This window comes from Parasteatoda tepidariorum, chromosome 9 (assembly GCF_043381705.1).
Source record: "Parasteatoda tepidariorum isolate YZ-2023 chromosome 9, CAS_Ptep_4.0, whole genome shotgun sequence".
Classification (NCBI taxonomy): Eukaryota; Metazoa; Arthropoda; class Arachnida; order Araneae; family Theridiidae; genus Parasteatoda; species Parasteatoda tepidariorum.
Genome location: NC_092212.1, coordinates 61,199,295 through 61,205,029, shown reverse-complemented (window position 1 = coordinate 61,205,029; position 5,735 = coordinate 61,199,295). Strand labels below are relative to the sequence as shown.

Sequence of the window (5,735 nt, the reverse complement as noted above, 5' to 3'; positions counted from 1 at the left end):
GACTTGTCCTGACCCAAGAGTTTCCTGTCAAAATATGCGAGATAAAATCGTCTTACACAGTCTGAATTGCTCCTCATGCGATTTTTAACAACACTATATTCGCCGCATGTATAACAAAAGTCACCTGGGAAATTTTCACAATGTCCTGAACTCAAAGCCATGTTTCACGAAACGCACAGAAAAAAGCAAACTTTAAAATGACTCCCTATTACGCTTGCTGGTGCTTCTGAGAGGTCAGCGAACCTAGATAAGGATTCTCGCTACGCTATTAGTACAGAGAGATTGTTACAGAGAGAGGGGCGGTGACAGGAAGTAGTGATAGAGGGGTACTTTTATAGATTTGACTAAAGTAGAATGCTTGTCAGTCAAGAAGGGAAGAAATTCGAAAACGAAATTTTTTTATGGTAAATGTTCGTAAAAATTTCAGTAAAATTCTAAAAAACGTGACGTGATGGACATGTTTCATTATTATTTTCCATTTCAGCACCAAAAAATACATTAAGTTCAGCTATCAGACCCCTTGTATTTTTTTCATCGCAGGCCTGTGTAATCATTTTCGAGAGGAGAAATATCCAAATCTATAACATTTACAATGGGATTTTTTTCCAATATTTCTTGCAAAAACTGCATCAAAGGTAGTTCCCCCTTCGGTTGTTGGATCATTCCTACCATTTATCATTTCCAATCCAAAATTGTCTTTATGGAAGGTTAATAATGTTTCAGCTTCAGGTAACGAGAAATCCACATTAAAATCTCCTGCAAGGATCACAGGCCGCTCGTTGCCATGGTAGCGTTAAACGTTTAACGCAACTTTGTTGGAAGTCGCATTAGAAGTTTCACTTCAAAAACAAACAAAAAAATACATATACATAAACACGAAAATCGTTATAACAAAGAATAAGTATAACAAAACAAATAAAAGAAATGGAATAATGAAGTCAGACTGGTCGAACAGCAGATGTACAGATTTTGAATGGTATAGCAGCAGCAGATTTAGACCTTTTTCAGACTGGTTAACCAGCAGCAGATATATGGATTTAGCTCCGCCAAATAGCAGTAGATGTGCAGATTCAGATTAGCCCATCAGAGAAATCGATGTATAGATATTCTGATTGGTCATTAGTCAGACAGTAAATAAAATCATATGTAAGCAGTTTTAGTTTTCGGCCCAATAAAGTAGATCAAAATTCTGTTGTGACTCATTTTTATCTTGATGTTATTTTTTATTCATTAACATTCAGGTATTCGATGCAAGTACCCAATTATAAATTAAAATGTTTAAGGTATGGAATCAAGCTTATGAAAAGCATATTACAATTATTTCAGAATTAAATAAAATGTCAGTTAATTACTGAGCAATTCTCAGTGTTTCAGATACAAACTTTGAATTCTATTCGTTCAGTCATTAAATGCTCTTAATGTAAACGAACAAAAACTTTAATAATAATAAGTGTCGAAAGTTAAAATGTTTAAGCAAGTTTGGAAGTAATTAACAATCAGGGGCCCCTCTAATAATTGTTGATTTGAATATAAAATATATATAATACTAAACCAGAATTAATCATATATCGGTAAACAAAACTTTGGTAACCCAAAGGTGATGTCATTAAAAATTGAAATAGAAACGTTTTAATTTTTAATATCTTTTAGCGAAAACAGTCACAGGTAATTGTTTTGTTTTTCATTGTATTTACTTTCTTTTTAAGAGCCACGAAACTTTGTAGCTGCGAAACGTGACCAACATTTTTGTATTCAATGAAGTTTCCAAAAATTCAGAAAATGAAATAAATGTTTTTAAGTTTAATTTTCAGGTAAATTTAATTTTCATGTATTTTACTCGTATTTTGCATTCGTTAAACATAATATTTCAGCACTATTGTCAAAAAGGAATTAAATGGTTAAATTTAATTTAAAAAAAAGATGTTTGTTTTTACCCTTATTTAACAATGATAAAAAAATCTAATATCATCTCGGAACTTACGTCGAAAAAACTAACTCAAATATTTTAAAAACTGTTTTTTTTTTCTTTTAGCATTTGGTTATCTGTTACGCTCTTTGTTGGTTGTTTGAAACTAAGTTTACCAACACAAAAGATGCTTTTAAGTCAAATGCAAACAGAATATTTTAACATATTGATTCTTAATATTCTTGACTCAAATATGCGCATCTAATGTTTTTGTTTTTCATTGTATAAACGTTTCTTTACAGGAACCATACAATTTTAAAACTGTTATATGATTTTATATTATTAAATTTTACAACGTTTCTAAAAATTCAGAAATTAAAATACACACAGAAGTCTTTAGGGGAAAATGAAATACAATTTTCATTTACTCTACCTACAAACACAGCATTTTAATCAAGTAGAAAAATATATATATTTCTCAAAAAATAATTATGCTATCAAAATTTTCACAAATATTTACGTAGGTTTATTCCCTTCGCTCCAAAGTACAATAAAGTATAATTTCAGCAAATTAATTAAATATGAAAAATCTAACAGAAGCTTTGTCGCGACTAAATTTTTCTTTGGTCATCAAAAATTAGTTATGATCCAGGAAAATAAATTTTCGCAATTTTTTTCTTCCGAATTTCGATTAGCATTTTTCGATTCAAACAACTGTGTATCACTTCGTAAAATTACACCTATCAAATTTGATTTTATAAACCGGTATATCTATACTAAGAAATAGAAGTTTTTAAAATTAAACTTTACGAATACACTTAGTTATAAATTAATCACAACATTTATTAACTGTTAATTTTAACTGTTTTACGATTTACATTTTAATTAAACGCGAACCAGAGTTTTGAATTTGAAGAAGGATTTGGAGAGAAACAAGCTCATTGTTTCATCGTTTTCTCGAGTGTAAAGGATAACTTCAAATTTATCTTCAATATCTTGCAGTTTAAACATATTTCTGGTTAAAAAGTTAAATTCGAAAAGATTTTTAGTTTATTTCATAACCATCGAACAGCCGACACAATTTTGGGTTTACGACTACTGATGATCATGTCCGTGGCCTTGTTATTTTGAGCCCAATCCAGAAGACACGGGAACTCCTGGATCAAGTATTGAGACAAATTTGCTTTCGTGGAAGACTTTCTGATGGAACTAACCCGAAATTGCATTACACGGAGAGGAAAGCTACGAAAACCTCCGATTTTTAGTCAGACGGCTAGGACGGCTAACCCATGATCCGCCTAACACACTGATGAAATTTCACGTCATCATTGGTGTGGTCTGTGCAACCAAAATTCTTATCAATCTGCCATTTCTGGGATTCGAACCCAGTACACATCATTAGAAGGCGAACTCTCTAACCACTGAGCCACCACAGTACAATATATATTTTATAACAGCTGACAGATTTAACATGCACCATTTGCTGCACGAAGGGGGGGGTGCGACCGGCTGGCGTCAAAGTCACGAATTCTTTGGACATGGGCCCAGTGCCCTACCAGCCAGGCTATCTCGGCAGCAATTCAAAATTATTTTATTTTATATCCGTCGTTGAACAGCCGACCCAAATGTTTGGTTTACGACTACTATTGTTCAATGTTCAACTCCATAGACTCATAAATTTGAACCAATCCAGAAGGCAATGAAACTCCTGGATCAGTACTCCCAGAGGTATGATTTGTTATAGGAGCATGAAGGACTTTGTGACTTGACAGATTTAACTTGCTTCAGACACCATTTACTACATGGGGAGGCTTTCGGCCGGCTGCGATCGAACCTACGACTTCTTGGACATGGGCCCAATTCCCCTACCAACCAGGCTCTCCCGGCCCCAATTCAAAAATAATGTAAAATTGTACCCCCAATATTTAGTCACAGTGAACTCATATATCATGATTTCATATTTTCTTAAAATTTTTAGTCGTTTTCGCTCCTTTTTTGTTTAAGAAAATAATTTATAGATGATATAGAATTTCTTTACAGGGTTTATTTCACTGAATACGTGAAGGTTTTAATATATTCCATATTTGTGTACATTTGAATGACTGTGTCTAATTCATTTTTCATAACTCTAAGGGTTTATTTGATCTCTATAGAGTTTTTCCAAATAAAATCTCTTTTTTTTTAAAAGAAGAAAAAAAAAATACATGTTGTTCAAAAAATACATGACCTGTTCCAAGTAATAAGTATCAGTATTAAAACCTACTCTCTTAAAACAGAAAATAACACACACAATTTTCTAACTGCAATCGCCTGTTAACTCAAATATTTTTATTTATGCCAAACTTTTTCTTTAAGCGAGTTTTTCTATTAATTTTTTACTAGAATACTTTACTTTTAATAAGCCTATTAAATTAAAACTTGGTATTTAATTTGAGAACGAAACGGTGCTTGAAGTTATACTAGCACTTGAATATTGGTAAATATTTTATATTATTTAAGACAAATTAATTTGCTATGGCTCTAAATAATTGCTGCAAAACTATTTGCTTGTTTGAGCTTGCATAATTTTATATAGGGCATATTAACTGTTCATTAAAAGTTGTTTCAAGTCAAGACATGATTTCAATGACTACTATCGTGCGTGCCATACGTCATAGTATTGTTTTCTTTAAATTTTAACTCGAAATAAAAATAAATTATATTTCTTTTTAACTGTTTGACAAAAAATGTTTACATTTAAATAATTATCTGTGCTCGTGTTGAACTTCTTTAAAGTAAATTCAGAATCCTTATTGGTGGTTTATAACTGTTCCAACATTTGATTTCTAAGAAACTATATGATGTAAATTTCTTATGGTTCAACATGAACAAACCATTAAAACAAGTTGATGTTATGTTGGACCATCATAAATCAGTCCGAAATCCTATAATGGGAAGATGGTAACTTATCTTGATAATCTATCTTGGTAACTTATCATCAAGAAATATAATAGTTCATGATGGAATTATTGATGGTCAAAATCAAGATTATGTTGGTCCATCAATGGAAAACCATCAAACTTTTTGACCTGGGTTATGACATCAGGATGGGTTGTTCTAGATTCTTTTTATCGAACTCTAAATTCATTTGCATTGTGCAACAGAGTGTTAGCATGGTAGTGCTAGCCTGTTAATGGACTTCCATCTAATAGAACTCGTGCTTGTTTTCTGATGACTTTATAGTCAATCGTATTCATAGATAGTTGCATTCAGCCTTAAGCTTTTGACGAAACTCGTATTTGCAAACGAGTACAAATATTAATTTCTTCAATTTGACAAAATGCTCATACGGAAGGTTTTTCAAGAAACAGTTGCATTAAAAAAAGAAGGGAATTTCACGAAATTTAAGTAGTTAAATTCAGCATTGTAAATTGCAAATATTTCCTTGAAAATTTAAGATATCGATGAGGTCAATGTTCCAATTTTTTTTACTATTGACAGCATTGCAATTGTAATGATTTGAGCAATATTATGTAATAATAAAAAAAGGAAGTTCGAGTTTCATTGGAAATAAAAACTTCGAAGCAATCTTTAGTTCCGTTTTTGTTAGAAAGGAAGTGACTTACCTCAAATGAAAAATTACTCTTTAATCAAACGGCAATGAAAACAGTTTGTTGACAGAATGACACCTCGCGGATTTCAAGCAATGAAGATGTGATTTAGGTTGTTTTAATCGATTAAGGAACTCCCGGAGAAATATTAAAAATGTAAGACAAAAAAAATATTTTAATGCTATATGTAATATTTGATGGTTTATGTAGTACTAAACTTATCTCTCGAATTTATATAT

General features: G+C 31.5%; 2 protein-coding genes across 4 annotated transcripts in view; both read left to right on the top strand.

The window, feature by feature from the left end:
* The window catches only part of LOC122273127 (uncharacterized), a 62,470-nt gene that overhangs the window by 7,461 nt on the left and 49,274 nt on the right, over positions 1–5,735 (top strand). The window lies entirely within an intron of this gene.
* LOC107455228 (uncharacterized) overlaps positions 5,527–5,735 on the top strand; it is an 18,437-nt gene continuing 18,228 nt past the window's right edge. Inside the window, exon 1 of the mRNA XM_043057181.2 lies at positions 5,527–5,652. The gene's annotated coding sequence lies outside the window, so the exon portion shown is untranslated. The remainder of the gene's footprint in view (positions 5,653–5,735) is intronic.